Source organism: Pleurodeles waltl, unplaced genomic scaffold (assembly GCF_031143425.1).
Source record: "Pleurodeles waltl isolate 20211129_DDA unplaced genomic scaffold, aPleWal1.hap1.20221129 scaffold_39, whole genome shotgun sequence".
In the NCBI taxonomy this organism is placed as follows: domain Eukaryota; kingdom Metazoa; phylum Chordata; class Amphibia; order Caudata; family Salamandridae; genus Pleurodeles; species Pleurodeles waltl.
The window spans coordinates 2,597,501-2,624,000 of NW_027150097.1; the positions used below are offsets into that span (position 1 = coordinate 2,597,501).

Genomic DNA, 26,500 nt, shown 5'->3' on the forward strand with positions numbered 1-26,500 from the left:
AACACTTTTTAGTTCATTGGGGAGCCTCACTACAAATATTCTTTTCAAGACAGAAAAACAAAGGCGACACAGGGCAAAGCACACAAGAAAGGGGGGCATTACACACAGTGTCAGTGGAATGACAAACACAAGACTCCTACAGGGTCATACAATTGACTTGTGTGAGTATGAGGGATGTTTAGAGTGTGACATCCCAAAATATCATTCTTGACTTGGTCATTGGCTTTGGTGCCCCTTCAGCCACGTCCTTGCCAATGCACATGTCATTTTTTTAATATCATCCTGATTTCACTGTGAGATTTTAACTTGTTCTTTTTTTCGGGTCCGGAATTTAAGTGTACATTTAGGCCCATGTTTAAACAGATTTTTCATCGGGTTGCATCACTTTTTCGATGCAGCATTAACACAATGAGTTTTTTGGTATTTACAAAGCCATGCACATGTTAAGAAAAAGTAACAGCACACAGCACCTTGCTCTGCCATGCTTTACTTTGCGTCAGGTAGGTGTTCCACAGGTGGTACATGGTTTTCTTGTACATCCACACATGGATTTTGATGTAAACCCATGTTTACAAAAACATACAGTCATGGTTTTGTGCCACAATGGTGCGCCTCCCCGAGGCTGGTGTAAGGAGAACAGATGTCTTTATTTCTCCATGTTACTGCCTCTTTGCATGTGGTGTGCTGCAATTTGCAGAACAGATACAAGGAGTAAACAAGCACTTGCAATACAACTGGTCTGGCATTTCTCCGAGATAGAGCTATTAGCAGTTGTAAACTCCCAACCAGACTTTTCTTGACTCATTAAATGTAAATAACGAGCGCGATCGTGCTGCTACAGTTCACTCATATTGAAACCTATCGGCAAAAGTGCAATTATCTATGTAAACGGCAAAAGTTCAATTAATTATGTAACAGGGTTGATGTCATGCAATGAGCTCGACTTCTGTCAAACGAGATTGTGCTGTGAAAAAAAAGAGAAAAAGTAGTCCACAAACCAGATGGAAAACAGCGAGCCTCCTTTGTTTTCAGTACTTGGTCGCTGCGCTCAAGGAGGGCTAACCACCGGAAAAAGCATGACGTATGCATGCCTTCCACTAACGAAAGCAAGCAGATTTTAACAGGGAAGCCCACGAACCAATGAAAGACACCAACGTGAAATGGACGGGGCTCCTAGCCCTTTTCTAACTACAACAGCGTCTCGCAAGCAATACGCATGCGCAAGCGCATTCTAGCGCAGGCTTGACTCTAAAAAATCTCCTATGATAGTTGTAGGAAGATATCCCTTTATGCACATCAGCTCTCCTGAACATAAGGCAGATACCCTTGCACTCAAGGCAGCCCGAAGTGCACCTTTGCATAGACAAAGAGCAGAACTGCACCATTTCTGTGAAGATATGTCTCAGTTCTGCTCTCTTCGAGTGACGCACAAAGGAACTTTGCTGGCTGTGCTGCACTGCGTCCCTTCTTTCTAAATATTCCAATTAGTGATCAGTTTACCAAAAAAGTAGCAAATCTGCACCCATAGATGTACTCCTTGAAAGGATACAAATTTACTACCTTTTTAAAATACACAATCACTGGCAATAGTAGCCTTGGAAAGCTATGCCAGATTCAGGTTTGAAGCTATGCCCCTTTTCTTTCTCAGACTCACACAATCCTCTCTCCTGCTGATTCCATTGTAACTCAGGTATGCTCTGCTCCTTCATATAGTCCCCAGCACGGCATCCCGACAAGCTCCTGGCTCCATAGCTCAGGGGTTAGAGCACTGGTCTTGTAAACCAGGGGTCTTGAGTTCAAATCTCACTGGAGCCTCACAAACATTTTGGATTTAACAACACTTTTTAGTTCATTGGGGAGCCTCACTACAAATATTCTTTTCAAGATAGAAAAACAAAGGCGACACAGGGCAAAGCACGCAAGAACGGGGGGCATTACACACAGTGTCAGTGGAATGACAAACACAAGACTCCTACAGGGTCATACAATTGACTTGTGTGAGTATGGGGGATGTTTAGAGTGTGACATCCCAAAATATCATTCTTTACTTGGTCGTTGGCTTTGGTGCCCCTTCAGCCACGTCCTTTCCAATGCACATGTCATTTTTTTAATATCATCCTGATTTCACTGTGAGATTTTAACTTGTTCTATTTTTCGGGTCCGGAATTTAAGTGTACATTGAGGCCCATGTTTAAACAGATTTTTCATCGGGTTGCATCACTTTTTCGATGCAGCATTAACACAATTTGTTTTTTGGTATTTACAAAGCCATGCACATGTTAAGAAAAAGTAACAGCACACAGCACCTTGCTCTGCCATGCTTTACTTTGCGTCAGGTAGGTGTTCCACAGGTGGTACATGGTTTTCTTGTACATCCACACATGGATTTTGATGCAAACCCATGTTTACAAAAACATACAGTCATGGTTTTGTGCCACAATGGTGCGCCTCCTCGAGGCTGTTGTAAGGAGAACAGATGTCTTTATTTCTCCATGTCACTGCCTCTTTGCATGTGGTGTGCTGCAATTAGCAGAACAGATACAAAGAGTAAACAAGTACTTGCAATACAACTGGTCTGGCATTTCTCCGAGATAGAGCTATTAGCAGTTGTAAACTCCCAACCAGACTTTTCTTGACTCATTAAATATAAATAATGAGCGCAATCGCGCTGCTACAGTTCACTCATATTGAAACCTATCGGCAAAAGTGCAATTATCTATGTAACCGGCAAAAGTTCAATTAATTATGTAACAGGGTCGATGTCATGCAATGAGCTCGACTTCTGTCAAACGAGATCGTGCTGTGAAAAAAAGAGAAAAAGTAGTCCACAAACCAGATGGAAAACAGCGAGCCTCCTATGTTTTCAGTACTTGGTCGCTGCGCTCAAGGAGGGCTAACCACCGGAAAAGGCATGACGTATGCATGCCTTCCACTAACAAAAGCAAGCAGATTTTAACAGGGAAGCCCACGAACCAATGAAAGACACCAACGTGAAATGGACGGGGCTCCTAGCCCTTTTCTAACTACTACAGCGTCTCACAAGCAATACGCATGCGCAAGCGCATTCTAGCGCAGGCTTGACTCTAAAAAATCTCCTAGGATTGTTGGAGGAAGATATCCCTTTATGCACATCAGCTCTCCTGAACATAAGGCAGATACCCTTGCACTCAAGGCAGCCCGAAGTGCACCTTTGCATAGACAAAGAGCAGAACTGCACCATTTCTGTGAAGATATGTCTCAGTTCTGCTCTCTTCGAGTGAAGCACAAAGGAACTTTGCTGGCTGTGCTGCACTGCGTCCCTTCTTTCTAAATATTCCAATTAGTGATCAGTTTACCAAAAAAGTAGGAAATCTGCACCCATAGATGTACTCCTTGAAAGGATACAAATTTACTACCTTTTTAAAATACACAATCACTGGCAATAGTAGCCTTGGAAAGCTATGCCAGATTCAGGTTTGAAGCTATGCCCCTTTTCTTTCTCAGACTCACACAATCCTCTCTCCTGCTGATTCCATTGTAACTCAGGTATGCTCTGATCCTTCAGATAGTCCCCAGCACGGCAGCCTGACAAGCTCCTGCCTCCATAGCTCAGGGGTTAGAGCACTGGTCTTGTAAACCAGGGGTCGTGAGTTCAAATCTCACTGGGGCCTCACAAACATTTTGGATTTAACAACACTTTTTAGTTCATTGGGGAGCCTCACTACAAATATTCTTTTCAACATAGAAAAACAAAGGCGACACAGGGCAAAGCACGCAAGAACGGGGGGCATTACACACAGTGTCAGTGGAATGACAAACACAAGACTCCTACAGGGTCTTACAATTGACTTGTGTGAGTATGGGGGATGTTTAGAGTGTGACATCCCAAAATATCATTCTTGACTTGGTCGTTGGCTTTGGTGCCCCTTCAGCCACGTCCTTTCCAATGCACATGTCATTTTTTAATATCATCCTGATTTCACTGTGAGATTTTAACTTGTTCTTTTTTTCGGGTCCGGAATTTAAGTGTACATTTAGGCCCATGTTTAAACGGATTTTTCATCGGGTTGCATCACTTTTTCGATGCAGCATTAACACAATGAGTTTTTTGGTATTTACAAAGCCATGCACATGTTAAGAAAAAGTAACAGCACACAGCACCTTGCTCTGCCATGCTTTACTTTGCGTCAGGTAGGTGTTCCACAGGTGGTACATGGTTTTCTTCTACATCCACACATGGATTTTGATGTAAACCCATGTTTACAAAAACATACAGTCATGGTTTTGTGCCACAATGGTGCGCCTCCCCGAGGCTGGTGTAAGGAGAACAGATGTCTTTATTTCTCCATGTTACTGCCTCTTTGCATGTGGTGTGCTGCAATTTGCAGAACAGATACAAGGAGTAAACAAGCACTTGCAATACAACTGGTCTGGCATTTCTCCGAGATAGAGCTATTAGCAGTTGTAAACTCTCAACCAGACTTTTCTTGACTCATTAAATGTAAATAATGAGAGCAATTGTGCTGCTACAGTTCACTCATATTGAAACCTATCGGCAAAAGTGCAATTATCTATGTAACCGGCAAAAGTTCAATTAATTATGTAACAGGGTCGATGTCATGCAATGAGCTCGACTTCTGTCAAACGAGATCGTGCTGTGAAAAAAAGTGAAAAAGTAGTCCACAAACCAGATGGAAAACAGCGAGCCTCCTATGTTTTCAGTACTTGGTCGCTGCGCTCAAGGAGGGCTAACCACCGGAAAAGGCATGACGTATGCATGCCTTCCACTAACGAAAGCAAGCAGATTTTAACAGGGAAGCCCACGAACCAATGAAAGACACCAATGTGAAAAGGACGGGGCTCCTAGCCCTTTTCTAACTACAACAGCGTCTCGCAAGCAATACGCATGCGCAAGCGCATTCTAGCGCAGGCTTGACTCTAAAAAATCTCCTATGATAGTTGTAGGAAGATATCCCTTTATGCACATCAGCTCTCCTGAACATAAGGCAGATACCCTTGCACTCAAGGCAGCCCGAAGTGCACCTTTGCATAGACAAAGAGCAGAACTGCACCATTTCTGTGAAGATATGTCTCAGTTCTGCTCTCTTCGAGTGACGCACAAAGGAACTTTGCTCGCTGTGCTGCACTGTGTCCCTTCTTTCTAAATATTCCAATTAGTGATCAGTTTACCAAAAAAGTAGGAAATCTGCACCCATAGATGTACTCCTTGAAAGGATACAAATTTACTACCTTTTTAAAATACACAATCACTGGCAATAGTAGCCTTGGAAAGCTATGCCAGATTGAAGTTTGAAGCTATGCCCCTTTTCTTTCTCAGACTCACACAATCCTCTCTCCTGCTGATTCCATTGTAACTCAGGTATGCTCTGCTCCTTCAGGTAGTCCCCAGCACGGCAGCCTGACAAGATCCTGGCTCCATAGCTCAGGGGTTAGAGCACTGGTCTTGTAAACCAGGGGTCGTGAGTTCAAATCTCACTGGAGCCTCACAAACATTTTGGATTTAACAACACTTTTTAGTTCATTGGGGAGCCTCACTACAAATATTCTTTTAAAGATAGAAAAACAAAGGCGACACAGGGCAAAGCACGCAAGAACGGGGGGCATTACACACAGTGTCAGTGGAATGACAAACACAAGACTCCTACAGGGTCATACAATTGACTTGTGTGAGTATGGGGGATGTTTAGAGTGTGACATCCCAAAATATCATTCTTGACTTGGTCGTTGGCTTTGGTGCCCTTTCAGCCACGTCCTTTCCAATGCACATGTCATTTTTTAATATCATCCTGATTTCACTGTGAGATTTTAACTTGTTCTTTTTTTCGGGTCCAGAATTTAAGTGTACATTTAGGCCCATGTTTAAACGGATTTTTCATCGGGTTGCATCACTTTTTCGATGCAGCATTAACACAATTCGTTTTTTGGTATTTACAAAGCCATGCACATGTTAAGAAAAAGTAACAGCACACAGCACCTTGCTCTGCCATGCTTTACTTTGCGTCAGGTAGGTGTTCCACAGGTGGTACATGGTTTTCTTGTACACCCACACATGGATTTTGATGTAAACCCATGTTTACAAAAACATACAGTCATGGTTTTGTGCCACAATGGTGCGCCTCCCCGAGGCTGGTGTAAGGACAACAGATGTCTTTATTTATCCATGTTACTGCCTCTTTGCATGTGGTGTGCTGCAATTTGCAGAACAGATACAAGGAGTAAACAAGCACTTGCAATACAACTGGTCTGGCATTTCTCCGAGATAGAGCTATTAGCAGTTGTAAACTCCCAACCAGACTTTTCTTGACTCATTAAATGTAAATAATGAGCGCAATCGCCCTGCTACAGTTCACTCATATTGAAACCTATCGGCAAAAGTGCAATTATCTATGTAACCGGCAAAAGTTCAATTAATTATGTAACAGGGTCGATGTCATGCAATGAGCTCGACTTCTGTCAAACGAGATCGTGCTGTGAAAAAAAGAGAACAAGTAGTCCACCAACCAGATGGAAAACAGCGAGCCTCCTATGTTTTCAGTACTTGGTCGCTGCGCTCAAGGAGGGCTAACCACCGGAAAAGGCATGACGTATGCATGCCTTCCACTAACGAAAGCAAGCAGATTTTAACAGGGAAGCCCACGAACCAATGAAAGACACCAACGTGAAATGGACGGGGCTCCTAGCCCTTTTCTAACTACAACAGCGTCTCGCAAGCAATACGCATGCGCAAGCGCATTCTAGCGCAGGCTTGACTCTAAAAAATCTCCTATGATAGTTGGAGGAAGATATCCCTTTATGCACATCAGCTCTCCTGAACATAAGGCAGATACCCTTGCACTCAAGGCAGCCCGAAGTGCACCTTTGCATAGACAAAGAGCAGAACTGCACCATTTCTGTGAAGATATGTCTCAGTTCTGCTCTCTTCGAGTGACGCACAAAGGAACTTTGCTCGCTGTGCTGCACTGCATCCCTTCTTTCTAAATATTCCAATTAGTGATCAGTTTACCAAAAAAGTAGCAAATCTGCACCCATAGATGTACTCCTTGAAAGGATACAAATTTACTACCTTTTTAAAATACACAATCACTGGCAATAGTAGCCTTGGAAAGCTATGCCAGATTCAGGTTTGAAGCTATGCCCCTTTTCTTTCTCAGACTCACACAATCCTCTCTCCTGCTGATTCCATTGTAACTCAGGTATGCTCTGCTCCTTCATATAGTCCCCAGCACGGCATCCCGACAAGCTCCTGGCTCCATAGCTCAGGGGTTAGAGCACTGGTCTTGTAAACCAGGGGTCTTGAGTTCAAATCTCACTGGAGCCTCACAAACATTTTGGATTTAACAACACTTTTTAGTTCATTGGGGAGCCTCACTACAAATATTCTTTTCAAGATAGAAAAACAAAGGCGACACAGGGCAAAGCACGCAAGAACGGGGGGCATTACACACAGTGTCAGTGGAATGACAAACACAAGACTCCTACAGGGTCATACAATTGACTTGTGTGAGTATGGGGGATGTTTAGAGTGTGACATCCCAAAATATCATTCTTGACTTGGTCGTTGGCTTTGGTGCCCCTTCAGCCACGTCCTTTCCAATGCACATGTCATTTTTTTAATATCATCCTGATTTCACTGTGAGATTTTAACTTGTTCTTTTTTTCGGGTCCGGAATTTAAGTGTACATTGAGGCCCATGTTTAAACAGATTTTTCATCGGGTTGCATCACTTTTTCGATGCAGCATTAACACAATTTGTTTTTTGGTATTTACAAAGCCATGCACATGTTAAGAAAAAGTAACAGCACACAGCACCTTGCTCTGCCATGCTTTACTTTGCGTCAGGTAGGTGTTCCACAGGTGGTACATGGTTTTCTTGTACATCCACACATGGATTTTGATGCAAACCCATGTTTACAAAAACATACAGTCATGGTTTTGTGCCACAATGGTGCGCCTCCTCGAGGCTGTTGTAAGGAGAACAGATGTCTTTATTTCTCCATGTCACTGCCTCTTTGCATGTGGTGTGCTGCAATTAGCAGAACAGATACAAAGAGTAAACAAGTACTTGCAATACAACTGGTCTGGCATTTCTCCGAGATAGAGCTATTAGCAGTTGTAAACTCCCAACCAGACTTTTGTTGACTCATTAAATATAAATAATGAGCGCAATCGCGCTGCTACAGTTCACTCATATTGAAACCTATCGGCAAAAGTGCAATTATCTATGTAACCGGCAAAAGTTCAATTAATTATGTAACAGGGTCGATGTCATGCAATGAGCTCGACTTCTGTCAAACGAGATCGTGCTGTGAAAAAAAGAGAAAAAGTAGTCCACAAACCAGATGGAAAACAGCGAGCCTCCTATGTTTTCAGTACTTGGTCGCTGCGCTCAAGGAGGGCTAACCACCGGAAAAGGCATGACGTATGCATGCCTTCCACTAACAAAAGCAAGCAGATTTTAACAGGGAAGCCCACGAACCAATGAAAGACACCAACGTGAAATGGACGGGGCTCCTAGCCCTTTTCTAACTACTACAGCGTCTCACAAGCAATACGCATGCGCAAGCGCATTCTAGCGCAGGCTTGACTCTAAAAAATCTCCTAGGATTGTTGGAGGAAGATATCCCTTTATGCACATCAGCTCTCCTGAACATAAGGCAGATACCCTTGCACTCAAGGCAGCCCGAAGTGCACCTTTGCATAGACAAAGAGCAGAACTGCACCATTTCTGTGAAGATATGTCTCAGTTCTGCTCTCTTCGAGTGAAGCAGAAAGGAAATTTGCTGGCTGTGCTGCACTGCGTCCCTTCTTTCTAAATATTCCAATTAGTGATCAGTTTACCAAAAAAGTAGCAAATCTGCACCCATAGATGTACTCCTTGAAAGGATACAAATTGACTACCTTTTTAAAATACACAATCACTGGCAATAGTAGCCTTGGAAAGCTATGCCAGATTCAGGTTTGAAGCTATGCCCCTTTTCTTTCTCAGACTCACACAATCCTCTCTCCTGCTGATTCCATTGTAACTCAGGTATGCTCTGCTCCTTCATATAGTCCCCAGCACGGCATCCCGACAAGCTCCTGGCTCCATAGCTCAGGGGTTAGAGCACTGGTCTTGTAAACCAGGGGTCGTGAGTTCAAATCTCACTGGGGCCTCACAAACATTTTGGATTTAACAATACTTTTTAGTTCATTGGGGAGCCTCACTACAAATATTCTTTTCAAGATAGAAAAACAAAGGCGACACAGGGCAAAGCACGCAAGAACGGGGGGCATTACACACAGTGTCAGTGGAATGACAAACACAAGACTCCTACAGGGTCATACAATTGACTTGTGTGAGTATGGGGGATGTTTAGAGTGTGACATCCCAAAATATCATTCTTGACTTGGTCGTTGGTTTTGGTGCCCCTTCAGCCACGTCCTTTCCAATGCACATGTCATTTTTTTAATATCATCCTGATTTCACTGTGAGATTTTAACTTGTTCTTTTTTTCGGGTCCGGAATTTAAGTGTACATTGAGGCCCATGTTTAAACAGATTTTTCATCGGGTTGCATCACTTTTTCGATGCAGCATTAACACAATTTGTTTTTTGGTATTTACAAAGCCATGCACATGTTAAGAAAAAGTAACAGCACACAGCACCTTGCTCTGCCATGCTTTACTTTGCGTCAGGTAGGTGTTCCACAGGTGGTACATGGTTTTCTTGTACATCCACACATGGATTTTGATGCAAACCCATGTTTACAAAAACATACAGTCATGGTTTTGTGCCACAATGGTGCGCCTCCTCGAGGCTGTTCTAAGGAGAACAGATGTCTTTATTTCTCCATGTCACTGCCTCTTTGCATGTGGTGTGCTGCAATTAGTAGAACAGATACAAAGAGTAAACAAGTACTTGCAATACAACTGGTCTGGCATTTCTCCGAGATAGAGCTATTAGCAGTTGTAAACTCCCAACCAGACTTTTCTTGACTCATTAAATGTAAATAATGAGCGCAATCGCACTGCTACAGTTCACTCATATTGAAACCTATCGGCAAAAGTGCAATTATCTATGTAACCGGCAAATGTTCAATTAATTATGTAACAGGGTCGATGTCATGCAATGAGCTCGACTTCTGTCAAACGAGATCGTGCTGTGAAAAAAAGAGAAAAAGTAGTCCACAAACCAGATGGAAAACAGCGAGCCTCCTATGTTTTCAGTACTTGGTCGCTGCGCTCATGGAGGGCTAACCACCGGAAAAGACATGACGTATGCATGCCTTCCACTAACGAAAGCAAGCAGATTTTAACAGGGAAGCCCACGAACCAATGAAAGACACCAACGTGAAATGGACGGGGCTCCTAGCCCTTTTCTAACTACAACAGCGTCTCGCAAGCAATACGCATGCGCAAGCGCATTCTAGCGCAGGCTTGACTCTAAAAAATCTCCTATGATAGTTGGAGGAAGATATCCCTTTATGCACATCAGCTCTCCTGAACATAAGGCAGATACCCTTGCACTCAAGGCAGCCCGAAGTGCACCTTTGCATAGACAAAGAGCAGAACTGCACCATTTCTGTGAAGATATGTCTCAGTTCTGCTCTCTTCGAGTGACGCACAAAGGAACTTTGCTGGCTGTGCTGCACTGCGTCCCTTCTTTCTAAATATTCCAATTAGTGATCAGTTTACCAAAAAAGTAGCAAATCTGCACCCATAGATGTACTCCTTGAAAGGATACAAATTTACTACCTTTTTAAAATACACAATCACTGGCAATAGTAGCCTTGGAAAGCTATGCCAGATTCAGGTTTGAAGCTATGCCCCTTTTCTTTCTCAGACTCACACAATCCTCTCTCCTGCTGATTCCATAGTAACTCAGGTATGCTCTGCTCCTTCAGATTGTCCCCAGCACGGCAGCCTGACAAGCTCCTGCCTCCATAGCTCAGGGGTTAGAGCACTGGTCTTGTAAACCCGTGGTCGTGAGTTCAAATCTCACTGGGGCCTCACAAACATTTTGGATTTAACAACACTTTTTAGTTCATTGGGGAGCCTCACTACAAATATTCTTTTCAACATAGAAAAACAAAGGCGACACAGGGCAAAGCACGCAAGAACGGGGGGCATTACACACAGTGTCAGTGGAATGACAAACACAAGACTCCTACAGGGTCTTACAATTGACTTGTGTGAGTATGGGGGATGCTTAGAGTGTGACATCCCAAAATATCATTCTTGACTTGGTCGTTGGCTTTGGTGCCCCTTCAGCCACGTCCTTTCCAATGCACATGTCATTTTTTAATATCATCCTGATTTCACTGTGAGATTTTAACTTGTTCTTTTTTTCGGGTCCGGAATTTAAGTGTACATTTAGGCCCATGTTTAAACGGATTTTTCATCGGGTTGCATCACTTTTTCGATGCAGCATTAACACAATTCGTTTTTTGGTATTTACAAAGCCATGCACATGTTAAGAAAAAGTAACAGCACACAGCACCTTGCTCTGCCATGCTTTACTTTGCGTCAGGTAGGTGTTCCACAGGTGGTACATGGTTTTCTTCTACATCCACACATGGATTTTGATGTAAACCCATGTTTACAAAAACATACAGTCATGGTTTTGTGCCACAATGTTGCGCCTCCCCGAGGCTGGTGTAAGGAGAACAGATGTCTTTATTTCTCCATGTTACTGCCTCTTTGCATGTGGTGTGCTGCAATTTGCAGAACAGATACAAGGAGTAAACAAGCACTTGCAATACAACTGGTCTGGCATTTCTCCGAGATAGAGCTATTAGCAGTTGTAAACTCTCAACCAGACTTTTCTTGACTCATTAAATGTAAATAATGAGCGCAATCGTGCTGCTACAGTTCACTCATATTGAAACCTATCGGCAAAAGTGCAATTATCTATGTAACCGGCAAAAGTTCAATTAATTATGTAACAGGGTCGATGTCATGCAATGAGCTCGACTTCTGTCAAACGAGATCGTGCTGTGAAAAAAAGTGAAAAAGTAGTCCACAAACCAGATGGAAAACAGCGAGCCTCCTATGTTTTCAGTACTTGGTCGCTGCGCTCAAGGAGGGCTAACCACCGGAAAAGGCATGACGTATGCATGCCTTCCACTAACGAAAGCAAGCAGATTTTAACAGGGAAGCCCACGAACCAATGAAAGACACCAATGTGAAATGGACGGGGCTCCTAGCCCTTTTCTAACTACAACAGCGTCTCGCAAGCAATACGCATGCGCAAGCGCATTCTAGCGCAGGCTTGACTCTAAAAAATCTCCTATGATAGTTGTAGGAAGATATCCCTTTATGCACATCAGCTCTCCTGAACATAAGGCAGATACCCTTGCACTCAAGGCAGCCCGAAGTGCACCTTTGCATAGACAAAGAGCAGAACTGCACCATTTCTGTGAAGATATGTCTCAGTTCTGCTCTCTTCGAGTGACGCACAAAGGAACTTTGCTCGCTGTGCTGCACTGTGTCCCTTCTTTCTAAATATTCCAATTAGTGATCAGTTTACCAAAAAAGTAGGAAATCTGCACCCATAGATGTACTCCTTGAAAGGATACAAATTTACTACCTTTTTAAAATACACAATCACTGGCAATAGTAGCCTTGGAAAGCTATGCCAGATTGAGGTTTGAAGCTATGCCCCTTTTCTTTCTCAGACTCACACAATCCTCTCTCCTGCTGATTCCATTGTAACTCAGGTATGCTCTGCTCCTTCAGATAGTCCCCAGCACGGCGGCCTGACAAGCTCCTGGCTCCATAGCTCAGGGGTTAGAGCACTGGTCTTGTAAACCAGGGGTCGTGAGTTCAAATCTCACTGGAGCCTCACAAACATTTTGGATTGAACAACACTTTTTAGTTCATTGGGGAGCCTCACTACAAATATTCTTTTCAACATAGAAAAACAAAGGCGACACAGGGTAAAGCACGCAAGAACGGGGGGCATTACACACAGTGTCAGTGGAATGACAAACACAAGACTCCTACAGGGTCATACAATTGACTTGTGTGAGTATGGGGGATGTTTAGAGTGTGACATCCCAAAATATCATTCTTGACTTGGTCGTTGGCTTTGGTGCCCTTTCAGCCACGTCCTTTCCAATGCACATGTCATTTTTTAATATCATCCTGATTTCACTGTGAGATTTTAACTTGTTCTTTTTTTCGGGTCCAGAATTTAAGTGTACATTTAGGCCCATGTTTAAACGGATTTTTCATCGGGTTGCATCACTTTTTCGATGCAGCATTAACACAATTCGTTTTTTGGTATTTACAAAGTCATGCACATGTTAAGAAAAAGTAACAGCACACAGCACCTTGCTCTGCCATGCTTTACTTTGCGTCAGGTAGGTGTTCCACAGGTGGTACATGGTTTTCTTGTACACCCACACATGGATTTTGATGTAAACCCATGTTTACAAAAACATACAGTCATGGTTTTGTGCCACAATGGTGCGCCTCCCCGAGGCTGGTGTAAGGACAACAGATGTCTTTATTTATCCATGTTACTGCCTCTTTGCATGTGGTGTGCTGCAATTTGCAGAACAGATACAAGGAGTAAACAAGCACTTGCAATACAACTGGTCTGGCATTTCTCCGAGATAGAGCTATTAGCAGTTGTAAACTCCCAACCAGACTTTTCTTGACTCATTAAATGTAAATAATGAGCGCAATCGCCCTGCTACAGTTCACTCATATTGAAACCTATCGGCAAAAGTGCAATTATCTATGTAACCGGCAAAAGTTCAATTAATTATGTAACAGGGTCGATGTCATGCAATGAGCTCGACTTCTGTCAAACGAGATCGTGCTGTGAAAAAAAGAGAACAAGTAGTCCACCAACCAGATGGAAAACAGCGAGCCTCCTATGTTTTCAGTACTTGGTCGCTGCGCTCAAGGAGGGCTAACCACCGGAAAAGGCATGACGTATGCATGCCTTCCACTAACGAAAGCAAGCAGATTTTAACAGGGAAGCCCACGAACCAATGAAAGACACCAACGTGAAATGGACGGGGCTCCTAGCCCTTTTCTAACTACTACAGCGTCTCGCAAGCAATACGCATGCGCAAGCGCATTCTAGCGCAGGCTTGACTGTAAAAAATCTCCTAGGATAGTTGGAGGAAGATATCCCTTTATGCACATCAGCTCTCCTGAACATAAGGCAGATACCCTTGCACTCAAGGCAGCCCGAAGTGCATCTTTGCATAGACAAAGAGCAGAACTGCACCATTTCTGTGAAGATATGTCTCAGTTCTGCTCTCTTCGAGTGACGCACAAAGGAACTTTGCTCGCTGTGCTGCACTGTGTCCCTTCTTTCTAAATATTCCAATTAGTGATCAGTTTACCAAAAAAGTAGGAAATCTGCACCCATAGATGTACTCCTTGAAAGGATACAAATTTACTACCTTTTTAAAATACACAATCACTGGCAATAGTAGCCTTGGAAAGCTATGCCAGATTGAGGTTTGAAGCTATGCCCTTTTCTTTCTCAGACTCACACAATCCTCTCTCCTGCTGATTCCATTGTAACTCAGGTATGCTCTGCTCCTTCATATAGTCCCCAGCACGGCAGCCTGACAAGTCTCCTGGCTCCATAGCTCAGGGGTTAGAGCACTGGTCTTGTAAACCAGGGGTCGTGAGTTCAAATCTCACTGGGGCCTCACAAGCATTTTGGATTTAACAACACTTTTTAGTTCATTGGGGAGCCTCACTACAAATATTATTTTCAAGATAGAAAAACAAAGGCGACACAGGGCAAAGCACGCAAGAAAGGGGGGCATTACACACAGTGTCAGTGGAATGACAAACACAAGACTCCTACAGGGTCATACAATTGACTTGTGTGAGTATGGGGGATGTTTAGAGTGTGACATCCCAAAATATCATTCTTGACTTGGTCGTTGGCTTTGGTGCCCCTTCAGCCACGTCCTTTCCAATGCACATGTCATTTTTTTAATATCATCCTGATTTCACTGTGAGATTTTAACTTGTTCTTTTTTTCGGGTCCGGAATTTAAGTGTACATTTAGGCCCATGTTTAAACAGATTTTTCATCGGGTTGCATCACTTTTTCGATGCAGCATTAACACAATTTGTTTTTTGGTATTTACAAAGCCATGCACATGTTAAGAAAAAGTAACAGCACACAGCACCTTGCTCTGCCATGCTTTACTTTGCGTCAGGTAGGTGTTCCACAGGTGGTACATGGTTTTCTTGTACACCCACACATGGATTTTGATGTAAACCCATGTTTACAAAAACATACAGTCATGGTTTTGTGCCACAATGGTGCGCCTCCCCGAGGCTGGTGTAAGGAGAACAGATGTCTTTATTTCTCCATGTTACTGCCTCTTTGCATGTGGTGTGCTCCAATTTGCAGAACAGATACAAAGAGTAAACAAGCACTTGCAATACAACTGGTCTGGCATTTCTCCGAGATAGAGCTATTAGCAGTTGTCAACTGCCAACCAGACTTTTCTTGACTCATTAAATGTAAATAATGAGCGCAATCGCCCTGCTACAGTTCACTCATATTGAAACCTATCGGCAAAAGTGCAATTATCTATGTAACCGGCAAAAGTTCAATTAATTATGTAACAGGGTTGATGTCATGCAATGAGCTCGACTTCTGTCAAACGAGATTGTGCTGTGAAAAAAAAGAGAAAAAGTAGTCCACAAACCAGATGGAAAACAGCGAGCCTCCTTTGTTTTCAGTACTTGGTCGCTGCGCTCAAGGAGGGCTAACCACCGGAAAAAGCATGACGTATGCATGCCTTCCACTAACGAAAGCAAGCAGATTTTAACAGGGAAGCCCACGAACCAATGAAAGACACCAACGTGAAATGGACGGGGCTCCTAGCCCTTTTCTAACTACAACAGCGTCTCGCAAGCAATACGCATGCGCAAGCGCATTCTAGCGCAGGCTTGACTCTAAAAAATCTCCTATGATAGTTGGAGGAAGATATCCCTTTATGCACATCAGCTCTCCTGAACATAAGGCAGATACCCTTGCACTCAAGGCAGCCCGAAGTGCACCTTTGCATAGACAAAGAGCAGAACTGCACCATTTCTGTGAAGATATGTCTGAGTTCTGCTCTCTTCGAGTGACGCACAAAGGAACTTTGCTGGCTGTGCTGCACTGCGTCCCTTCTTTCTAAATATTCCAATTAGTGATCAGTTTACCAAAAAAGTTGCAAATCTGCACCCATAGATGTACTCCTTGAAAGGATACAAATTTACTACCTTTTTAAAATACACAATCACTGGCAATAGTAGCCTTGGAAAGCTATGCCAGATTGAGGTTTGAAGCTATGCCCCTTTTCTTTCTCAGACTCACACAATCCTCTCTCCTGCTGATTCCATTGTAACGCAGGTATGCTCTGCTCCTTCATATAGTCCCCAGCACGGCATCCCGAAAAGCTCCTGGCTCCATAGCTCAGGGGTTAGAGCACTGGTCTTGTAAACCAGGGGTTGTGAGTTCAAATCTCACTGGGGCCTCACAAACATTTTGGATTGAACAACACTTTTTAGTTCATTGGGGAGCCTCACTACAAATATTCTTTTCAAGATAGAAAAACAAAGGCGACACAGGGCAAAGCACGCAAGAAAGGGGGGCATTACACACAGTGTCAGTGGAATGACAAACACAAGACTCCTACAGGGTCATACAATTGACTTGTGTGAGTATGGGGGATGTTTAGAGTGTGACATCCCAAAATATCATTCTTGACTTGGTCATTGGCTTTGGTGCCCCTTCAGCCACGTCCTTTCCAATGCACATGTCATTTTTTTAATATCATCCTGATTTCACTGTGAGATTTTAACTTGTTCTTTTTTTCGGGTCCGGAATTTAAGTGTACCTTTAGGCCCATGTTTAAACAGATTTTTCATCGGGTTGCATCACTTTTTCGATGCAGCATTAACACAATGAGTTTTTTGGTATTTACAAAGCCATGCACATGTTAAGAAAAAGTAACAGCACACAGCACCTTGCTCTGCCATGCTTTACTTTGCGTCAGGTAGGTGTTCCACAGGTGGTACATGGTTTTCTTGTACATCCACACATGGATTTTGATGTAAACCCATGTTTACAAAAACATACAGTCATGGTTTTGTGCCACAATGGTGCGCCTCCCCGAGGCTGGTGTAAGGAGAACAGATGTCTTTATTTCTCCATGTTACTGCCTCTTTGCATGTGGTGTGCTGCAATTTGCAGAACAGATACAAGGAGTAAACAAGCACTTGCAATACAACTGGTCTGGCATTTCTCCGAGATAGAGCTATTCGCAGTTGTAAACTCCCAACCAGACTTTTCTTGACTCATTAAATGTAAATAACGAGCGCGATCGTGCTGCTACAGTTCACTCATATTGAAACCTATCGGCAAAAGTGCAATTATCTATGTAACCGGCAAAAGTTCAATTAATTATGTAACAGGGTCGATGTCATGCAATGAGCTCGACTTCTGTCAAACGAGATTGTGCTGTGAAAAAAAAGAGAAAAAGTAGTCCACAAACCAGATGGAAAACAGCGAGCCTCCTTTGTTTTCAGTACTTGGTCGCTGCGCTCAAGGAGGGCTAACCACCGGAAAAAGCATGACGTATGCATGCCTTCCACTAACGAAAGCAAGCAGATTTTAACAGGGAAGCCCACGAACCAATGAAAGACACCAACGTGAAATGGACGGGGCTCCTAGCCCTTTTCTAACTACAACAGCGTCTCGCAAGCAATACGCATGCGCAAGCGCATTCTAGCGCAGGCTTGACTCTAAAAAATCTCCTATGATAGTTGGAGGAAGATATCCCTTTATGCACATCAGCTCTCCTGAACATAAGGCAGATACCCTTGCACTCAAGGCAGCCCGAAGTGCACCTTTGCATAGACAAAGAGCAGAACTGCACCATTTCAGTGAAGATATGTCTCAGTTCTGCTCTCTTCGAGTGACGCACAAAGGAACTTTGCTCGCTGTGCTGCACTGCGTCCCTTCTTTCTAAATATTCCAATTAGTGATCAGTTTACCAAAAAAGTAGCAAATCTGCACCCATAGATGTACTCCTTGAAAGGATACAAATTTACTACCTTTTTAAAATACACAATCACTGGCAATAGTAGCCTTGGAAAGCTATGCCAGATTGAGGTTTGAAGCTATGCCCCTTTTCTTTCTCAGACTCACACAATCCTCTCTCCTGCTGATTCCATTGTAACTCAGGTATGCTCTGCTCCTTCATATAGTCCCCAGCACGGCATCCCGACAAGCTCCTGGCTCCATAGCTCAGGGGTTAGAGCACTGGTCTTGTAAACCAGGGGTCTTGAGTTCAAATCTCACTGGAGCCTCACAAACATTTTGGATTTAACAACACTTTTTAGTTCATTGGGGAGCCTCACTACAAATATTCTTTTCAAGATAGAAAAACAAAGGCGACACAGGGCAAAGCACGCAAGAACGGGGGGCATTACACACAGTGTCAGTGGAATGACAAACACAAGACTCCTACAGGGTCATACAATTGACTTGTGTGAGTATGGGGGATGTTTAGAGTGTGACATCCCAAAATATCATTCTTGACTTGGTCGTTGGCTTTGGTGCCCCTTCAGCCACGTCCTTTCCAATGCACATGTCATTTTTTTAATATCATCCTGATTTCACTGTGAGATTTTAACTTGTTCTTTTTTTCGGGTCCGGAATTTAAGTGTACATTGAGGCCCATGTTTAAACAGATTTTTCATCGGGTTGCATCACTTTTTCGATGCAGCATTAACACAATTTGTTTTTTGGTATTTACAAAGCCATGCACATGTTAAGAAAAAGTAACAGCACACAGCACCTTGCTCTGCCATGCTTTACTTTGCGTCAGGTAGGTGTTCCACAGGTGGTACATGGTTTTCTTGTACATCCACACATGGATTTTGATGCAAACCCATGTTTACAAAAACATACAGTCATGGTTTTGTGCCACAATGGTGCGCCTCCTCGAGGCTGTTGTAAGGAGAACAGATGTCTTTATTTCTCCATGTCACTGCCTCTTTGCATGTGGTGTGCTGCAATTAGCAGAACAGATACAAAGAGTAAACAAGTACTTGCAATACAACTGGTCTGGCATTTCTCCGAGATAGAGCTATTAGCAGTTGTAAACTCCCAACCAGACTTTTGTTGACTCATTAAATATAAATAATGAGCGCAATCGCGCTGCTACAGTTCACTCATATTGAAACCTATCGGCAAAAGTGCAATTATCTATGTAACCGGCAAAAGTTCAATTAATTATGTAACAGGGTCGATGTCATGCAATGAGCTCGACTTCTGTCAAACGAGATCGTGCTGTGAAAAAAAGAGAAAAAGTAGTCCACAAACCAGATGGAAAACAGCGAGCCTCCTATGTTTTCAGTACTTGGTCGCTGCGCTCAAGGAGGGCTAACCACCGGAAAAGGCATGACGTATGCATGCCTTCCACTAACAAAAGCAAGCAGATTTTAACAGGGAAGCCCACGAACCAATGAAAGACACCAACGTGAAATGGACGGGGCTCCTAGCCCTTTTCTAACTACTACAGCGTCTCACAAGCAATACGCATGCGCAAGCGCATTCTAGCGCAGGCTTGACTCTAAAAAATCTCCTAGGATTGTTGGAGGAAGATATCCCTTTATGCACATCAGCTCTCCTGAACATAAGGCAGATACCCTTGCACTCAAGGCAGCCCGAAGTGCACCTTTGCATAGACAAAGAGCAGAACTGCACCATTTCTGTGAAGATATGTCTCAGTTCTGCTCTCTTCGAGTGAAGCAGAAAGGAAATTTGCTGGCTGTGCTGCACTGCGTCCCTTCTTTCTAAATATTCCAATTAGTGATCAGTTTACCAAAAAAGTAGCAAATCTGCACCCATAGATGTACTCCTTGAAAGGATACAAATTGACTACCTTTTTAAAATACACAATCACTGGCAATAGTAGCCTTGGAAAGCTATGCCAGATTCAGGTTTGAAGCTATGCCCCTTTTCTTTCTCAGACTCACACAATCCTCTCTCCTGCTGATTCCATTGTAACTCAGGTATGCTCTGCTCCTTCATATAGTCCCCAGCACGGCATCCCGACAAGCTCCTGGCTCCATAGCTCAGGGGTTAGAGCACTGGTCTTGTAAACCAGGGGTCGTGAGTTCAAATCTCACTGGGGCCTCACAAACATTTTGGATTTAACAATACTTTTTAGTTCATTGGGGAGCCTCACTACAAATATTCTTTTCAAGATAGAAAAACAAAGGCGACACAGGGCAAAGCACGCAAGAACGGGGGGCATTACACACAGTGTCAGTGGAATGACAAACACAAGACTCCTACAGGGTCATACAATTGACTTGTGTGAGTATGGGGGATGTTTAGAGTGTGACATCCCAAAATATCATTCTTGACTTGGTCGTTGGTTTTGGTGCCCCTTCAGCCACGTCCTTTCCAATGCACATGTCATTTTTTTAATATCATCCTGATTTCACTGTGAGATTTTAACTTGTTCTTTTTTTCGGGTCCGGAATTTAAGTGTACATTGAGGCCCATGTTTAAACAGATTTTTCATCGGGTTGCATCACTTTTTCGATGCAGCATTAACACAATTTGTTTTTTGGTATTTACAAAGCCATGCACATGTTAAGAAAAAGTAACAGCACACAGCACCTTGCTCTGCCATGCTTTACTTTGCGTCAGGTAGGTGTTCCACAGGTGGTACATGGTTTTCTTGTACATCCACACATGGATTTTGATGCAAACCCATGTTTACAAAAACATACAGTCATGGTTTTGTGCCACAATGGTGCGCCTCCTCGAGGCTGTTCTAAGGAGAACAGATGTCTTTATTTCTCCATGTCACTGCCTCTTTGCATGTGGTGTGCTGCAATTAGTAGAACAGATACAAAGAGTAAACAAGTACTTGCAATACAACTGGTCTGGCATTTCTCCGAGATAGAGCTATTAGCAGTTGTAAACTCCCAACCAGACTTTTCTTGACTCATTAAATGTAAATAATGAGCGCAATCGCACTGCTACAGTTCACTCATATTGAAACCTATCGGCAAAAGTGCAATTATCTATGTAACCGGCAAATGTTCAATTAATTATGTAACAGGGTCGATGTCATGCAATGAGCTCGACTTCTGTCAAACGAGATCGTGCTGTGAAAAAAAGAGAAAAAGTAGTCCACAAACCAGATGGAAAACAGCGAGCCTCCTATGTTTTCAGTACTTGGTCGCTGCGCTCATGGAGGGCTAACCACCGGAAAAGACATGACGTATGCATGCCTTCCACTAACGAAAGCAAGCAGATTTTAACAGGGAAGCCCACGAACCAATGAAAGACACCAACGTGAAATGGACGGGGCTCCTAGCCCTTTTCTAACTACAACAGCGTCTCGCAAGCAATACGCATGCGCAAGCGCATTCTAGCGCAGGCTTGACTCTAAAAAATCTCCTATGATAGTTGGAGGAAGATATCCCTTTATGCACATCAGCTCTCCTGAACATAAGGCAGATACCCTTGCACTCAAGGCAGCCCGAAGTGCACCTTTGCATAGACAAAGAGCAGAACTGCACCATTTCTGTGAAGATATGTCTCAGTTCTGCTCTCTTCGAGTGACGCACAAAGGAACTTTGCTGGCTGTGCTGCACTGCGTCCCTTCTTTCTAAATATTCCAATTAGTGATCAGTTTACCAAAAAAGTAGCAAATCTGCACCCATAGATGTACTCCTTGAAAGGATACAAATTTACTACCTTTTTAAAATACACAATCACTGGCAATAGTAGCCTTGGAAAGCTATGCCAGATTCAGGTTTGAAGCTATGCCCCTTTTCTTTCTCAGACTCACACAATCCTCTCTCCTGCTGATTCCATAGTAACTCAGGTATGCTCTGCTCCTTCAGATTGTCCCCAGCACGGCAGCCTGACAAGCTCCTGCCTCCATAGCTCAGGGGTTAGAGCACTGGTCTTGTAAACCCGTGGTCGTGAGTTCAAATCTCACTGGGGCCTCACAAACATTTTGGATTTAACAACACTTTTTAGTTCATTGGGGAGCCTCACTACAAATATTCTTTTCAACATAGAAAAACAAAGGCGACACAGGGCAAAGCACGCAAGAACGGGGGGCATTACACACAGTGTCAGTGGAATGACAAACACAAGACTCCTACAGGGTCTTACAATTGACTTGTGTGAGTATGGGGGATGCTTAGAGTGTGACATCCCAAAATATCATTCTTGACTTGGTCGTTGGCTTTGGTGCCCCTTCAGCCACGTCCTTTCCAATGCACATGTCATTTTTTAATATCATCCTGATTTCACTGTGAGATTTTAACTTGTTCTTTTTTTCGGGTCCGGAATTTAAGTGTACATTTAGGCCCATGTTTAAACGGATTTTTCATCGGGTTGCATCACTTTTTCGATGCAGCATTAACACAATTCGTTTTTTGGTATTTACAAAGCCATGCACATGTTAAGAAAAAGTAACAGCACACAGCACCTTGCTCTGCCATGCTTTACTTTGCGTCAGGTAGGTGTTCCACAGGTGGTACATGGTTTTCTTCTACATCCACACATGGATTTTGATGTAAACCCATGTTTACAAAAACATACAGTCATGGTTTTGTGCCACAATGTTGCGCCTCCCCGAGGCTGGTGTAAGGAGAACAGATGTCTTTATTTCTCCATGTTACTGCCTCTTTGCATGTGGTGTGCTGCAATTTGCAGAACAGATACAAGGAGTAAACAAGCACTTGCAATACAACTGGTCTGGCATTTCTCCGAGATAGAGCTATTAGCAGTTGTAAACTCTCAACCAGACTTTTCTTGACTCATTAAATGTAAATAATGAGCGCAATCGTGCTGCTACAGTTCACTCATATTGAAACCTATCGGCAAAAGTGCAATTATCTATGTAACCGGCAAAAGTTCAATTAATTATGTAACAGGGTCGATGTCATGCAATGAGCTCGACTTCTGTCAAACGAGATCGTGCTGTGAAAAAAAGTGAAAAAGTAGTCCACAAACCAGATGGAAAACAGCGAGCCTCCTATGTTTTCAGTACTTGGTCGCTGCGCTCAAGGAGGGCTAACCACCGGAAAAGGCATGACGTATGCATGCCTTCCACTAACGAAAGCAAGCAGATTTTAACAGGGAAGCCCACGAACCAATGAAAGACACCAATGTGAAATGGACGGGGCTCCTAGCCCTTTTCTAACTACAACAGCGTCTCGCAAGCAATACGCATGCGCAAGCGCATTCTAGCGCAGGCTTGACTCTAAAAAATCTCCTATGATAGTTGTAGGAAGATATCCCTTTATGCACATCAGCTCTCCTGAACATAAGGCAGATACCCTTGCACTCAAGGCAGCCCGAAGTGCACCTTTGCATAGACAAAGAGCAGAACTGCACCATTTCTGTGAAGATATGTCTCAGTTCTGCTCTCTTCGAGTGACGCACAAAGGAACTTTGCTCGCTGTGCTGCACTGTGTCCCTTCTTTCTAAATATTCCAATTAGTGATCAGTTTACCAAAAAAGTAGGAAATCTGCACCCATAGATGTACTCCTTGAAAGGATACAAATTTACTACCTTTTTAAAATACACAATCACTGGCAATAGTAGCCTTGGAAAGCTATGCCAGATTGAGGTTTGAAGCTATGCCCCTTTTCTTTCTCAGACTCACACAATCCTCTCTCCTGCTGATTCCATTGTAACTCAGGTATGCTCTGCTCCTTCAGATAGTCCCCAGCACGGCGGCCTGACAAGCTCCTGGCTCCATAGCTCAGGGGTTAGAGCACTGGTCTTGTAAACCAGGGGTCGTGAGTTCAAATCTCACTGGAGCCTCACAAACATTTTGGATTGAACAACACTTTTTAGTTCATTGGGGAGCCTCACTACAAATATTCTTTTCAACATAGAAAAACAAAGGCGACACAGGGTAAAGCACGCAAGAACGGGGGGCATTACACACAGTGTCAGTGGAATGACAAACACAAGACTCCTACAGGGTCATACAATTGACTTGTGTGAGTATGGGGGATGTTTAGAGTGTGACATCCCAAAATATCATTCTTGACTTGGTCGTTGGCTTTGGTGCCCTTTCAGCCACGTCCTTTCCAATGCACATGTCATTTTTTAATATCATCCTGATTTCACTGTGAGATTTTAACTTGTTCTTTTTTTCGGGTCCAGAATTTAAGTGTACATTTAGGCCCATGTTTAAACGGATTTTTCATCGGGTTGCATCACTTTTTCGATGCAGCATTAACACAATTCGTTTTTTGGTATTTACAAAGTCATGCACATGTTAAGAAAAAGTAACAGCACACAGCACCTTGCTCTGCCATGCTTTACTTTGCGTCAGGTAGGTGTTCCACAGGTGGTACATGGTTTTCTTGTACACCCACACATGGATTTTGATGTAAACCCATGTTTACAAAAACATACAGTCATGGTTTTGTGCCACAATGGTGCGCCTCCCCGAGGCTGGTGTAAGGACAACAGATGTCTTTATTTATCCATGTTACTGCCTCTTTGCATGTGGTGTGCTGCAATTTGCAGAACAGATACAAGGAGTAAACAAGCACTTGCAATACAACTGGTCTGGCATTTCTCCGAGATAGAGCTATTAGCAGTTGTAAACTCCCAACCAGACTTTTCTTGACTCATTAAATGTAAATAATGAGCGCAATCGCCCTGCTACAGTTCACTCATATTGAAACCTATCGGCAAAAGTGCAATTATCTATGTAACCGGCAAAAGTTCAATTAATTATGTAACAGGGTCGATGTCATGCAATGAGCTCGACTTCTGTCAAACGAGATCGTGCTGTGAAAAAAAGAGAACAAGTAGTCCACCAACCAGATGGAAAACAGCGAGCCTCCTATGTTTTCAGTACTTGGTCGCTGCGCTCAAGGAGGGCTAACCACCGGAAAAGGCATGACGTATGCATGCCTTCCACTAACGAAAGCAAGCAGATTTTAACAGGGAAGCCCACGAACCAATGAAAGACACCAACGTGAAATGGACGGGGCTCCTAGCCCTTTTCTAACTACTACAGCGTCTCGCAAGCAATACGCATGCGCAAGCGCATTCTAGCGCAGGCTTGACTGTAAAAAATCTCCTAGGATAGTTGGAGGAAGATATCCCTTTATGCACATCAGCTCTCCTGAACATAAGGCAGATACCCTTGCACTCAAGGCAGCCCGAAGTGCATCTTTGCATAGACAAAGAGCAGAACTGCACCATTTCTGTGAAGATATGTCTCAGTTCTGCTCTCTTCGAGTGACGCACAAAGGAACTTTGCTCGCTGTGCTGCACTGTGTCCCTTCTTTCTAAATATTCCAATTAGTGATCAGTTTACCAAAAAAGTAGGAAATCTGCACCCATAGATGTACTCCTTGAAAGGATACAAATTTACTACCTTTTTAAAATACACAATCACTGGCAATAGTAGCCTTGGAAAGCTATGCCAGATTGAGGTTTGAAGCTATGCCCTTTTCTTTCTCAGACTCACACAATCCTCTCTCCTGCTGATTCCATTGTAACTCAGGTATGCTCTGCTCCTTCATATAGTCCCCAGCACGGCAGCCTGACAAGTCTCCTGGCTCCATAGCTCAGGGGTTAGAGCACTGGTCTTGTAAACCAGGGGTCGTGAGTTCAAATCTCACTGGGGCCTCACAAGCATTTTGGATTTAACAACACTTTTTAGTTCATTGGGGAGCCTCACTACAAATATTATTTTCAAGATAGAAAAACAAAGGCGACACAGGGCAAAGCACGCAAGAAAGGGGGGCATTACACACAGTGTCAGTGGAATGACAAACACAAGACTCCTACAGGGTCATACAATTGACTTGTGTGAGTATGGGGGATGTTTAGAGTGTGACATCCCAAAATATCATTCTTGACTTGGTCGTTGGCTTTGGTGCCCCTTCAGCCACGTCCTTTCCAATGCACATGTCATTTTTTTAATATCATCCTGATTTCACTGTGAGATTTTAACTTGTTCTTTTTTTCGGGTCCGGAATTTAAGTGTACATTTAGGCCCATGTTTAAACAGATTTTTCATCGGGTTGCATCACTTTTTCGATGCAGCATTAACACAATTTGTTTTTTGGTATTTACAAAGCCATGCACATGTTAAGAAAAAGTAACAGCACACAGCACCTTGCTCTGCCATGCTTTACTTTGCGTCAGGTAGGTGTTCCACAGGTGGTACATGGTTTTCTTGTACACCCACACATGGATTTTGATGTAAACCCATGTTTACAAAAACATACAGTCATGGTTTTGTGCCACAATGGTGCGCCTCCCCGAGGCTGGTGTAAGGAGAACAGATGTCTTTATTTCTCCATGTTACTGCCTCTTTGCATGTGGTGTGCTCCAATTTGCAGAACAGATACAAAGAGTAAACAAGCACTTGCAATACAACTGGTCTGGCATTTCTCCGAGATAGAGCTATTAGCAGTTGTCAACTGCCAACCAGACTTTTCTTGACTCATTAAATGTA

The 26,500-nt window shown here is 43.3% G+C and overlaps 14 non-coding genes across 14 annotated transcripts; all 14 read left to right on the top strand.

Moving 5' to 3' along the window:
* Positions 1-1,742: 1,742 nt before the first annotated feature.
* Positions 1,743-1,815, top strand: TRNAT-UGU (transfer RNA threonine (anticodon UGU)). The gene has a single exon. It is a non-coding gene; the product is annotated as a tRNA-Thr (tRNA).
* Positions 1,816-3,577: 1,762 nt separating this feature from the next.
* Positions 3,578-3,650, top strand: TRNAT-UGU (transfer RNA threonine (anticodon UGU)). Its single transcript has one exon. It is a non-coding gene; the product is annotated as a tRNA-Thr (tRNA).
* Positions 3,651-5,411: 1,761 nt separating this feature from the next.
* Positions 5,412-5,484, top strand: TRNAT-UGU (transfer RNA threonine (anticodon UGU)). Its single transcript has one exon. It is a non-coding gene; the product is annotated as a tRNA-Thr (tRNA).
* Positions 5,485-7,245: 1,761 nt separating this feature from the next.
* On the top strand, positions 7,246-7,318 carry TRNAT-UGU (transfer RNA threonine (anticodon UGU)). The gene has a single exon. It is a non-coding gene; the product is annotated as a tRNA-Thr (tRNA).
* A 1,762-nt stretch (positions 7,319-9,080) lies between these two features.
* On the top strand, positions 9,081-9,153 carry TRNAT-UGU (transfer RNA threonine (anticodon UGU)). The gene has a single exon. It is a non-coding gene; the product is annotated as a tRNA-Thr (tRNA).
* A 1,762-nt stretch (positions 9,154-10,915) lies between these two features.
* On the top strand, positions 10,916-10,988 carry TRNAT-UGU (transfer RNA threonine (anticodon UGU)). The gene has a single exon. It is a non-coding gene; the product is annotated as a tRNA-Thr (tRNA).
* Positions 10,989-12,749: 1,761 nt separating this feature from the next.
* TRNAT-UGU (transfer RNA threonine (anticodon UGU)) lies at positions 12,750-12,822 on the top strand. The gene has a single exon. It is a non-coding gene; the product is annotated as a tRNA-Thr (tRNA).
* Positions 12,823-14,583: 1,761 nt separating this feature from the next.
* On the top strand, positions 14,584-14,656 carry TRNAT-UGU (transfer RNA threonine (anticodon UGU)). The gene has a single exon. It is a non-coding gene; the product is annotated as a tRNA-Thr (tRNA).
* Positions 14,657-16,419: 1,763 nt separating this feature from the next.
* Positions 16,420-16,492, top strand: TRNAT-UGU (transfer RNA threonine (anticodon UGU)). The gene has a single exon. It is a non-coding gene; the product is annotated as a tRNA-Thr (tRNA).
* Positions 16,493-18,255: 1,763 nt separating this feature from the next.
* TRNAT-UGU (transfer RNA threonine (anticodon UGU)) lies at positions 18,256-18,328 on the top strand. Its single transcript has one exon. It is a non-coding gene; the product is annotated as a tRNA-Thr (tRNA).
* A 1,762-nt stretch (positions 18,329-20,090) lies between these two features.
* TRNAT-UGU (transfer RNA threonine (anticodon UGU)) lies at positions 20,091-20,163 on the top strand. The gene has a single exon. It is a non-coding gene; the product is annotated as a tRNA-Thr (tRNA).
* A 1,762-nt stretch (positions 20,164-21,925) lies between these two features.
* Positions 21,926-21,998, top strand: TRNAT-UGU (transfer RNA threonine (anticodon UGU)). The gene has a single exon. It is a non-coding gene; the product is annotated as a tRNA-Thr (tRNA).
* Positions 21,999-23,759: 1,761 nt separating this feature from the next.
* TRNAT-UGU (transfer RNA threonine (anticodon UGU)) lies at positions 23,760-23,832 on the top strand. Its single transcript has one exon. It is a non-coding gene; the product is annotated as a tRNA-Thr (tRNA).
* A 1,761-nt stretch (positions 23,833-25,593) lies between these two features.
* On the top strand, positions 25,594-25,666 carry TRNAT-UGU (transfer RNA threonine (anticodon UGU)). The gene has a single exon. It is a non-coding gene; the product is annotated as a tRNA-Thr (tRNA).
* Positions 25,667-26,500: the final 834 nt, after the last annotated feature.